General features: G+C 50.1%; 2 protein-coding genes across 17 annotated transcripts in view; both read left to right on the forward strand.

The window, feature by feature from the left end:
• Positions 1 to 12,383, forward strand: part of HRH1 (histamine receptor H1) — a 128,446-nt gene that overhangs the window by 23,290 nt on the left and 92,773 nt on the right. Inside the window, exon 2 of one of the 16 annotated variants that reach the window (XM_077993463.1) lies at positions 6,682 to 8,180. The exons of 12 other annotated variants lie outside the window; for them this stretch is intronic. The gene's annotated coding sequence lies outside the window, so the exon portion shown is untranslated. The remainder of the gene's footprint in view (positions 1 to 6,681; positions 8,181 to 12,383) is intronic. 3 more of the 16 variants (XM_077993464.1, XM_077993465.1, XM_077993466.1) reach the window with 3 other exon arrangements.
• Positions 1 to 12,383, forward strand: part of ATG7 (autophagy related 7) — a 392,778-nt gene that overhangs the window by 5,543 nt on the left and 374,852 nt on the right. The gene's annotated exons all lie outside the window — the stretch shown is intronic.

The raw sequence follows: 12,383 nt of genomic DNA on the forward strand, positions 1-12,383 counted from the left end.
TGGCCTCACAAAATTATGTGGGCAAGATTCCCACTTTTCTGTTCTCTGGAAGAGATTGCACAAGATGGGTGTTGTTATTCCTTGAGGATTCAGTGAAACTCCCCAGTGAGGCCCCCAGTGGATTGATGCTAACGTGGAGGGTAGGGAGAAAAGCTAGTTTTGAAGGAGGAACTGCCACCAATCTGAGTCTTAGCTTGCCTCTGGTGGAAGTAAACAGAGACTGCGAACCTCTGTCCTGAGTGCCATGGGGAGAGCCCAGCCTTGGCCTCTGGATGAGAGTTCTTCTAACCAGACATCCAGCTGAGAGGGACTCAGCCTAGGGTGAAACCTTAATATCTGCTGAAGTCTCCATCTGCTTCTAAAATTGCAGCCACTGCAGACAATATACCTGTATATTGTTATTCCCTGGTGGCCACAGATTGAGGGACAATCAGATTCCATTGACCATTCCTGTGCCAGTTTTTAGGTCAGGCTCTCCTTCTCTGTCACGTTTTCAGTTTTTGTGGAATCTCCATATTAGGACCTAAGGACTATGCCCCTTTCTGCCAATTCATCTTTTCCCCACCCCCAGGATAACTAGATTTGAGCAAGTTTCTCAGCTGGAATCTTGCCTCAGTTGTCTTTTTAATAAAGTGCCAGGCACTGTCCTAACTTGGATCATCTCTTTTAACTCCCATAACAATGCTATGAGGTAGTTATATTATTCCTATTATTCAGATAGGAAAACAAGGTTTCTCATTGTCATCAGTTTAATGGTTTCATATTTTAGACTAAATTATCGCTCTCTAACCTATTTGGGTTTTGAAGAAAGATAAAAGTCTAAATTAATTTTCCTTCTCACATACTTAACCAATGGTCCTCATCCTGTTTCCCTCCCTGTTTATTAAATCTTTCTTCCTTTCCTTCCCACCTTTCTTTCCTACGTCACCTGCAGCAGCACTAAATTACAATATATCTTTGGAGGCAGAGCCACCAAATCACACTCAACTCCAGGGAACACCATTTGCACAGTTCTGTATCTTGGGCCTCAGGGCATGTAACCTGGAAACCCAGTCATTGACAGCAGATCTCTTTCTGAGCTGTCTGTTCTGAACTGTTGAACCGTCAGCTGATTCTAATAGTTGACTATCAGACAGGGCCATGGCAAAAAACAGAGGGCACATCCCAACTGGGTAATTGAGAAAGGTTTTGATAAAGAGCCTGTTACCTTGTATAGACTTTGTGGTCCGGGGAACTAACATGGGATAGTGCAGTACCCTAGGGTATCGATGTGAAGAGGAGAGTTGTTTCTGCCTCCAAGTTTGGAGGGGCAAGAGAAGGGAATAAACACTCAATGTCATTCTCCTCCTGCCCTACCTGTGGCCAAACCCAATCAGAAGTGGGTAGACAGCAAGAGAGCCTTTGATGTGGTTCATGGGCACAGAGCACAGGAGGAGGACTGGGGATCTGTGCCATGCTGGTTTGATGATTGTTTGTATAAGTTGTATTTTAATAGCTAACAAAGGCATCTGCTTCCCTTCTTTTTCCATTTCTTTCAAACTTTTCCAGGCAATTTTCACTTGGTTTGCTATTTCAAGAGTGTTCCTTTTATTTGCTTGCTAGCTTTTCTTTGTTCCTGGAGAGAATCACTAATCATCATTAAATAAGTACATCCTGCTGCCCCTTGCCCTTGGCCCAGGTGAGGCACAATTCCACCACCAGCCCACACCTGTGGTCTGGAGAGTCTGTGGAGGTGATTGTTGATCCCAGGCTCATATTGGAAGCCTGGTTTTCTTTCCTCTGTCCTTGGCGTCTGGCTGCTTGAGTGGTGGGGCCACCCTGATGAGCCTAACATGGGCCTCTGGTAGGGTCTGCATTCATAACACAGCGCCTGGCACTTCATGGCACTCACAGACCTTTGAATGGAACGGCTTTCCAGGCATCTTGAAAGTGGTAAGAAACACTGGGCAAGGATAAGTTATTTTCCCTGTTGTATCAGGAGCTCAGTAAATATTTTTCAGTTGTTTATTGATTGATTCTCACAGCACTGGGTTTCACCAAGCCTTGAAAACCTCCATTAACAAGTCAGGAACTCAAGATGGAGTTTTCTCCCACTGGTCTCTCCTGTAGGTGGCGGTGGGAAGGGCTGATAAATAGCACTCCTCTGCCCAGCCTGAGCTCTGTACCAATAGAGAATGAAGACAAAAGGCAAGACCAGGCAGCCGGAGAACAAAATGTCATGGTTATTACTAATCAGAGTGACAGTGGAGTGTGTGGGCTTGTAAACGCTGAAGGCCAGGATGGGCTGAGTTGCCCACTCAGGTACAGGCAGTGCTGGGCTCTGCAGGAGGTGGCCCCTCCCTGTCCTTCCTGGGAGAGAGTGGAAAGGACGCATGCTCCCTGCAGGCACACTGGCTCCCAAAAGAAGGGGCTGAGTTATACTTAACCTATTTCATCTCTCAGATTCATTCATAGATATGGTCACCATGCAGGGAACCAGGGGAGGAGCCAATGAGGAGCTGGAGAGAAACCTGGGTTATAAGGTGATGATGCTCCCATCGAGTGGCAGGATATATGAGGAATGGGCAAGAAGCATTTTCCTCTCCTTGGTGGGCGAGTGCGGGCAAGGGTGTTGGGGTGATCCAGAGGTCCCTAGCACCTGCTATTATCTGGACCAGCAGGGTACGGGAGAAATAGAGTCCCTGACCTTTCTGACCCTCCTGTCCTGATGACTGATGAACTACTATCTGTTGAGAAAGCACTCCAGGGCTTTCCATCTGTGATGTCACCCAGTCCTCAACAGCTCTACGAGATGCACATTCATGTGCCCGTTTTATAGATGAGACAACTGAGGCTAGAGCCAGGGAGTAACTTATGCTAGAGTGTGGCTGGGGAGACCAGGAACGAGGCTACTGCCGTCATCCAGATGGGAGAGGAGAGCCACTTGGACTGGCAGTGGCCAAGGAGAGAAACAGATAGATTGAGATGGGTGTGGAGTCCATGTGTAGGACTGGACAGGTGGCTGTGTGTGGTGAGGCTGGATGGGCTGTTATGAGGAGGCAGAGTTAAAGCAGTGTCTTGGGTAATTTGTGGTTATTCTTGGGTTTTGTTTTGTTTTGTTTTTTGTAAAATAGATGTGACCCTCCTAGGCAAAGATTATTCAAAGAATTAAGAATTCCACAGGCACCACCACATCTGCACATCTTAGTGGAGCTGAAGCTGCTGCTCACTTGCTCTTAATTGGAAGTGCTAGCTGGAGCATGCTTAGGGGGAATTAAAACGTGCAGACCTGGAAGAGGTCTAGTTGGGAAGGAGATCCTGAGACAGCCTCCCCCACTGCCTTCTTGCCCTTCTGATCACCTTAGAGGTGGTCATTGCTGCATCCCGCTGCACCGCCGTGTTTCCCGAGCTCCTCCCCACTGTGCATCTCCCCATCCCAGCCTCAACGTAGGCCTCCTCCTCCTTCTGCACCCCCAACACAGGCTTCTCTATCTCCAGGCAGCCCCCTCCTATCCCCAGAGGTCCCTTTCCCAGGGACAGATCTGACTGTTTCACTTTCCTGCTCAAAATCCAGTGACATCCTCTGCAGCCATTAAGTAGAAGGAAAGCTGAATTGTACCATCTGGAAAGATGACCGTGATAAATGCATTGGACAAGAGCAAGTGGCAGAATGACCTGGCCAGTCTCAGAAGGCAGAGCACAGTGGTCAAAACACGAGCTTGGAGGCTACAATGAGACTGAACCCAAGCTCTACCACTTAGTCACTGTATGACCAGGAGCAAGTTCTGAATTTCTCTGTGCCTCAACTTCCTCATCTGTGAAATGGGAATGATAATAGTCCTCACCCCTATAAAGTTAATATATCAAATGTGCTAGTCCAGTGCTGCTCCTAGCAGCATCCAATAAACACTAGTTATTACATTAGCATATAAGTACATGTGAACACATATAATCATAGGTCACATTGATGCCTATGATTATATGTGTTCTCATGTATTTATATATACCTCTCTCTCTTTTCACCTCATTCTTCAGGACTCAGAGGTATTCTCTTCCAGGAAGTCTTCCCTGAACACCCCCCACCCCTAAGGCTGAATTAGGATCCTTCTCTGGCCTTACAGCATCCCCAGACTCACATCTCCCATACATGTCCTTATTGTCACCATCGGTCCCCCCGTGGCTGTGAGCAGTTTGAGGACATAGGCTGTAACTGATTTCCCTCCATATCCTTGGTATCCATCGATGTGTGAGGAACATAGTGCACCCTCTGGAGATACTTGTTGAATGAATGAATGAATGAATGAATGAGCAGGACTTTGAAACATGAGGGATCAATGGGTAAAGACGTGGAGGGAAGACAGCCAGGTATAGGGGATGGCCTGAGCCAAGGCACACAGGTAGAAAGGGATGCTCCAGAAGGAGCACACAGCCGAGGCTGGCCATGCCTTAGAGAGTGACAGAGAGGTTAACAGGAAGTAATTAAGATGCTCAAGGTGGGCAGGGGCCAAAGGAATGTTCTGTGTAAAGCAGGGAAAGGAGATGTGATAGGGTGGGCATGAAGAAGGAAGGGATGGATTGAGGGACAGTGTTGCTTCTTTCATTTAAATCCTTATCCCCCAGGCTGGGTTAGATGCTTCCATGACACCGTGCACTCATCAGGATGTAAAATAAATACCTGGTTTACCTGTATCTACCACCAGGCTGGAAACTCCTCGAGAGATGGAAATTGATGGTGTTTTTTTTGTTTTGTTTTGTTTTTTTAAAAATCTTGTACACAAAGATAAACTATTTCCTCTTGCATGCCTACTTTTTCTCTGCCACGTAGGGCTACAGATGTAGATGGTGTTGAGCATTGTGATAACTAGATATTAATAGAAGTTACTCCAGTTCTTGCGGGAATAGAAAATTTATAGCTTCTCCAATTCAATGGAACCCATTCTGTCAACCCTACTTCCTTTACTGAGTCCTTGAATCAGCTGGAAACAGAAACAGCAGTGCAGTTCACTCCCGGGTCAGATGCAGACGCAGGCCTTTTGAGCAGTGACCCGCCGAAGAACAAGTTCTCACTGAATTTCTTGGTGCTGAACTGAATGAACTTGAACTGCTTGCCACACCCAACAGGGAAGGGTCCCAGCAGCAAGGTGCAGGAAAGTAAAACAGGAGTTGGAGTCTGTTCATGGTGATCATGTGCCGTGCGGTGGGGATGCTGGGACAGACAGCTGCTGCCCTTACAGGTGACAGAAGTGAAGAAGACAGCTGCTAGGCCAGTAACAACAAAGCAGGATGTGACATTCTCATATGAGAAAGCACAGTGCTAAGAGTCTCAGAGAGGCTAAGTGACTCGCCTAAAGTCACACAGCTTATAAGTAGCAAAGTTGAAATGGAGATCCTTGACTCCTTTACACTGTGCCACAAAGCCCATCAAGGTATGATGCTAGCTGCCTGAAACATTTGGGGCAATAGCCCAGCATTTTGTAATCCTCCTCATTCTCTGCTTGTTATCTCACATTGCAATCATCCGTTAATTCCCTCCACCTGTAAATGTCAAAAGTGCCTATTTCTAGGTACCTGGCATATATCCTTTTTCCTGAGTTCCAGGCTGGATAACAGGAATGAGTCCCAAAACTAATCCTTGAGTTTCTGATATTGAGTGCTCCCTCATACCCGGAGATTTAGGGGTTTTTTATGCACATGCAAGAAGAGAAGAAAAAGCAAATGAACGATTAGCTCTGTAGATTGAAGTACAAATTTTGAGGAAGTTTCAGGGATTTGAACATTCAAGGTTTGGAACTGACATTGGGCCGGGTTGCCCCATCAGTGCCAAGAATCGTTACGGTGACCTCACTGTGCCAGCTCTGAATACAGAGGGCTTTCTCTGCATTGGTCACTAGGAGAAACCTCTCTCCGGAATCAAGCATTTTTCTGATGAATGCGTTTTACTTCCTTTCATCCCAGACACAGAGCTGTGTGTCTATCTGTGCACTAAATGTTACTTTGAAAACACTGCAATTTGGAGCTGATCTCGGCTTCTGTGCTTATTAGTTTGTAATATTGCCCTCCCAAGTTTTCTTGGCATCGCTTAACACGGAGAAAGGGAATAATGGTGTATATTGAGCGTCTCCTGTGTGTTGGGCTTTGTGCTGAGAACTTTATATTTGTCGCTTCCTTTGCTCCCCTAAACAACCTTGTGAGGTCAGGACTTTGATGATCTGCATCTTGGCCCTAATCAGGACCCATAGGCTCTCTGCACCCTGGGCCCTCCACACTGGGCAACCAGCCCTTCCCAGACACATCTTGTGCATCCTCATCACTGCTCACATATGCTCCCACCTTCTCAGCCCGCACAAACCCCATGGCACCATTGAGTTGTAGACTTAAAACAAGTGAATTCTGGGGTATTTTTAAATTGTGATAAAATATATGTAACAACATGAGTGAGTGCTAAAATATGTGAATTTTTACCCCATGAAGCTACTGAAAAAGAAAGACAAGAAGGGGAGAAATGCTCTTCCCAAGTTCCCCTGTTCATGCACATACCAAATAACTCTCCTCTCTTCTCCACTCCACCATTCATTCAACAACATCTATTGAGCACCTCCGGTGTATGAGGTGCTTCTCTAGGCACATGGGATTCCTGCAGAACAGAAGGGACAAGCATTCCTGCCCTGGTGAGGCCTACATTCTACTTTCTGGCTTCTCCAGGCCTGCGACATCTGCTGTCCCCTGGATTCTCTAGGCCTGTGATATCTGCTATGCCCTGGATTCTCTAGGCCTGTGACATCTGCTGCCCCCTGGCTTCTCTAGGCCTGTGACATCTGCTGTCCCCTGCATTCTCCAGGCCCATGACATCTGCTGTCCCCTGGCTTCTCCAGGCCCACAACATCTGCTGTCCCCTGGATTCTCCAGGCCTGTGACATCTGCTGCCCCCTGGCTTCTCCAGGCCCGTGACATCTGCTGTCCCCTGCATTCTCCAGGCCCATGACATCTACTGTCCCCTGGCTTCTCCAGGCCCACAACATCTGCTGTCACCTGGATTGTCCAGGCTGTGATATCTGCTGCCCCCTGGATTCTCCAGGCCTGTGACATCTGCTGTCCCTTGGATTCTCTAGTCCCATGACATCTGCTGTCCCCTGGATTCTCCAGGCCCATGACATCTGCTGTCCCCTGGATTTGCCACACTATGACATCTGCTGCCCCCTGGCTTCTCCAGGCCCGTGACATCTGCCGTCCCCTGGATTCTCCAGGCCCGTGACGTCCGCCGTCCCCTGGATTCTCCCGGCCGGTGACGTCCGCCGTCCCCTGGATTCTCCAGGCCCGTGACGTCCGCTGTCCCCTGGATTCTCCAGGCCCGTGACGTCCGCTGTCCCCTGGATTCTCCAGGCCCGTGACGTCCGCTGTCCCCTGGATTCTCCCGGCCCGTGACGTCTGCTGTCCCCTGGCTTCTCCAGGCCCGTGACGTCTGCTGTCCCCTGGCTTCTCCCGGCCCGTGATGTCTGCTGTCCGCCGGTTCTCCACGCCCGTGACGTCTGCTGTCCGCCGGTTCTCCACGCCCGTGATGTCTGCTGTCCCTGGATTCTCCAGGCCAGTGACATCTGCTGTCCTCCGATTTTCCAGGCCCGTGACATCTGCTGTCTCCCAATTTTCCAGGCCCATGACATCTGCTGTCCCCTGGATTCTCCAGGCCCGTGACATCTGCTGTCCTTGGATTATCCAGGCCCGTGACATCTGTTCCTTGGATTCTCCCAGCCCATGACATCTGCTGTCCCCTGGATTCTCCTGGCCCATGACATCCGCTGTCCCTGGATTCTCTAGGCCCGTGACATCCGCTGTCCCCTGGCTTCTCCAGGCCCGTGACATCTGCTGTCCCTGGATTCTCCAGGCCCATAACATCTGCTGTCCCCTGGCTTCTCCAGGCCCTTGACATCTGCTGTCCCCTGGCTTCTCCAGGCCCATGACATCTGCTGTCCCCTGGCTTCTCCAGGCCCTTGACATCTGCTGTCCCCTGGATTCTCCCGGCCTGTGACATCTGCTGTCCCCACATTCTCCAGGCCCATGACATCTGCTGTCCCCTGGATTCTCCCGGCCTGTGACATCTGTCTCCGGATTCTCCAGGCCCGTGACATCTGCTGTCCCCGGATTCTCCAGGCCTGTGACATCTGCTGTCCCCGGATTCTCCAGGCCTGTGACATCTGTAGTTCATGGTTTGTGCAGCCTCATGGTTTTTGATTTCTGCCCCTGAGCCCAATCAGCTGTTACCTCCCTGTATGTTTCACATTCAGCCTCCTAAGAGGGAATTTGTTTAGTTCAGTCAGCCAGTATGCACTTCGCTGGAAATGTTGCCGTAGGCTGCCTGTCAGTAGCCTGTGAATGACTGTGTTTGGGCAGGTGCTCATGGGCGGTCCAGTCCTCAGTAACGGGGTCATGATATCACGTGCTCAGCTCTCCTCAGAGGGAGACTTGGAGCCCAGCAGGCCTTGCCCATTCACTTGACAAGTATTTATCAACAGTTAATATTTTCTCTACCCAATAGGTGTCAGGGATTGTTCTGGGTGCTGAGATACAAAGATGAACAAGGAGGTAGAGCCTGCCTTCTTAGGGCTTCCATTTCAGCAGAGGGACATGCAGGAGAGGAATCAAGGTGTGAGGAGAAATGCAGTGGTAAAGATGAGCAAACAGCATGTAGAAGAATGGGAGGGGTCCTTCTATGTAGGGTGGGATGGGCGACGTTCGAGTCAAGGGAGGATTGAAGCATGCATGCCCGTATCTCAGGGGAAAGCATTCTGGGCAAAGGGGACAGCAAGGCCCGGCTAGAAGGAGTTTGGAATGTTCCAGAAAGAGTGAGGAGACCAGAGGGGCTGGGTGCAGTGAGTGAGGGTGAGTGCAGGAGATGGGGTCAGAGGTCACAGGGCCAGACATGGAGGGCATTGTCGGCCACTAGGAGGACTTGGCTCTTATTCAGAAGACACTGAGAGCCTCAGGGTTCTCAGCCTGCAAGGATACAATGGGATGTGTGGACGCACAGAGGAAGCGGGGGACCCTACCGGAGGCCAGTGCTGTCCAAGCCAGGATGGCAGGGGCCTAGGCCAGGGTACAATGTGGAGGCGGTGAGAAACCAAGAGCTTCCAGGTCTGTTTCAAAGGCATGACTGAGCATAAGGGACATCTCTCTGATGCACTTGCCCCCAGTCACCCCGGTGGATGCAGGCACTCCTGCCGCACGGTGCCACAGTGGGTTGCCTCATCTATAACATGAGCGTAATCATTGTGTCTGCATCCTGGGGCGGCAGTGAGCATGCAGGGCCCTAGCAGGACTCCTGGCACAAAGCGGACACACAATGATGAGAGGTGCTCCTGCTTGTGAGGAACTCTGGGACTGGGGGTGCAGGCTGTATGTAAAGAACTCCTCTAATATGCGGTGTGCCCCATGGATTTGGGCCACCCCCTAGCCATACTCCATCCAGGAACCCAGGAGTGAGCTCTCTCTGGTTGGAAATGAAGGGAGAGACCCGTTTACTGAGCTCCAACCAGGAGCCTGGGGTTTTCTCCAACTTATTTAAATCCCCACAGCCCCGCAGAGCAATGGGACTTCCAGTCCCATTTTGTAGAACATGGAGGAATGCAGAGATTTACCCACAGGCCTGCAGGAAGGAGCTGAGCTCAGGCCTGAACAACTGACCCCTAGCCATAGGGCAGGGTGGTGTAGTGATTAGAAGCCTGGGCTTGAGGTCTGCAGGAATCTGAGTTTGAATCATGGCTCTGCCACTGATTGTCTGTGTGACTCTGAGCACGTCCCTTCTCTCTGTGCCTCAGTCTCCTCATCTGTGGAATAGGATCATACTGGGCTCCTCGCCTGGTGGGGGTGAGGAGTAAGGGAGGTGATGGATGTAGCGTCAGACATAACCCATATGTGGGTGCTTAACGGATAGGAGCTCCCGTCCCTCACCCCCAGGCCTATGTCTCAGGCTCCTGCATGGCATCCCTGCCAGCAGTTTGAAGTAGACGCCTCATTGCCAGCTGCTGTCATGGAAACGAAGAGATGGGGGAAGTAGGAGAGGCCTGGAGGAGTGAGGAGGGGCCATCATTCCATCGCTCACACCCCAGCCCACCTTATCCAGCTCACTATAACAGGGAGGGCTCAGAGCACAGAGTGGGGGTGGGAAGACAAAGTAATGGAAGGGACAAAGGCTGGTTGGGGCCTTTGTTCCTACAGGGAGTGTGGGGTAGGGAGCACCCCCTATGAGGCTTGGGCAGGCTGAAGCCCGGATGTGACTCATTCTAGAAATCCTCGTCCATTGGCTCTTCTCTCTGCACTCTTCAAGAGGCAATACATTCTATTTCCCTTTGATAAAGCTCCCCATCCCATCTCCATCAAGACGAAGCTGATGAGCCTTCCGGCTACTTTTGTGATTCAGTATTCACGTGAGTTGCTGTCTTGCAGACAAGAACTGTTTGGGGTTTGGACCCGGTCTTCCTCTTCCTCATCCAGGTGTCCTTCAATAACTAGATCCGCTTTTGACACCTCATCCTTAGAAAAGGGTCCCATGCCCTTTCTCCATGCCCCAGCCCTCTGGGACCCCATCCCGCAACTCTTACTGTCTCCTCCTCCCCACAGTGTGCAACCCTTGTTAGGCCCGCCTCCCTCACTAGGAATGCAGATTCCAGCTTTGCAGGCCCCAGAACTCAACAGAAGGGTGGCTTGGAGCAGCCCAGAGCTGAGTTGGAATCCCTGCTCTGCCACCACGAACGAGCTGTGTGACAGGTGAATGACCCCTCTGAGTCTCAGTGTTTTGATCTGTTCAAGGGGTTGAACACTGGAGCTGCTTTTCATGAGTTAGCCCAGGCCAAGCTCCTGCAGACTGTAGTATCATGATTGTCATTTCATGCCTTTTTAAAACTCAGGAACAAAGAAGGAAGCAGAAAAGCAAACTGCAAACATGCTTTGTTTATACAATTAAGTCATTTCTCTTAGAGATGGGAAGAGGCTGCTGAACTCTTCCCTTGGAGATGTCGCCAGCTTTGGATAAGCTTGCCACACATTTATTTGTGCACCTACTGTGTGCCACACCCCACACTGGGCAGTGGGAAGATAAATGGGGACAAAGCATGCTCCGTGCTTTTGAACCTGCGGCCTGGTGGGGAAGGCAGACCCGTAACAGGCAGTGTAGGCGAGGAGCCCACTATGATCCTATTCCACAGATAAGGAGATCAAGGCACAGAGAGGGGAAGGGACATCTCAGAGTCACACAGCCAGTCAGTGGCAGAGCCAGAATTCAAGGTAAGTATCACAGTCAGATGAACACAAGGGTTATGAGCACACAGAAGTTGGCAGGGAGCACTTATCTCAGTCCGAAGACCCTGGGAACGTCCCCTGGAGGAGGAGGTATGCCAGGAACATTTCAAAGAGGAATAGGATTTAATTCAGTTAAGTAAGGTGAGAAGGGCTTTCAGGCAGGAGGTATCGCTGAGAAGAGTACAGTGGTCTGAAAAAGGATGGTGTGTGCAGGAGGCCGTGAGGAGATAGGTTAAAGTCAAGCATGAAGTGAAGGTTAAGGGCAGGGTTGTGGGAGATGAACAAACTAGAGATATAAGCAGGGTCATATTGTTGGAGGACCTTTCATAGTTAGGGATTGCCTACCTCCCTGTCTTTTTCTAACCTAGAATCTCTTCATCGAAATGAGTCTGCTTAAGGGACACCAGAAGACCAAAAGGAGTTGCAGGGTTTTAGGGTTTTTTCTTGTTTTTTCTTTTTTTTTTTTTTTCTGAGACAGAGTCTCACTCTGTTGCCCAGGCTGCAGTGCAGTGGCGTGATCTCAGCTCAGTGTAACCTCCCACACCCGGGTTCAAGCAATTCTCGTGCCTCAGCCCCCCAAGTAGCCAGGACTACAGGCGTGCACTACCACACCTGGCTAATGTTGTATTTTTAGTAGGGACAGGGTTTCACCATGTTGGCCAGGCTGGTCTCAAACTCCTGACCTCAAGTGATCCACCTACCTTGGCCTCCCAAAGTGCTGGGATTACGGGCATAAGCTATGGTGCCTGGCCAGGGTTGCAGGGTTTTGACTGCCCATTCATTCTCTGGGATCTTGCTCATCATGCAGTGGCCCCCGCTGCACCAATGTGACTCAGGAGCTTTCTTTAAGAAATGCAGAGTCCCAGGCTCCACCCTGGACCTGCAGAATCAGAATCTACATTTTAACAAGCTCCTGCCTTACAGACTGAAATGCACTGGGCTAACCCATGCAATGCCAAGAAGCATTGAGACATCTGCCTCTGGCATCCTGGCAACGATGAACTTCTCACTCTTCAAGCAGTCCAGGACCCCTGAATAACCATGTGTCATTGGTCTTAGAGGACTAGGAAGGGACTCCCTCAACTCTGGGACTGCTCTCAAAAGATGTCTGAACC

This window comes from Macaca mulatta, chromosome 2, assembly GCF_049350105.2.
Source record: "Macaca mulatta isolate MMU2019108-1 chromosome 2, T2T-MMU8v2.0, whole genome shotgun sequence".
Taxonomy (NCBI): Eukaryota; Metazoa; Chordata; class Mammalia; order Primates; family Cercopithecidae; genus Macaca; species Macaca mulatta.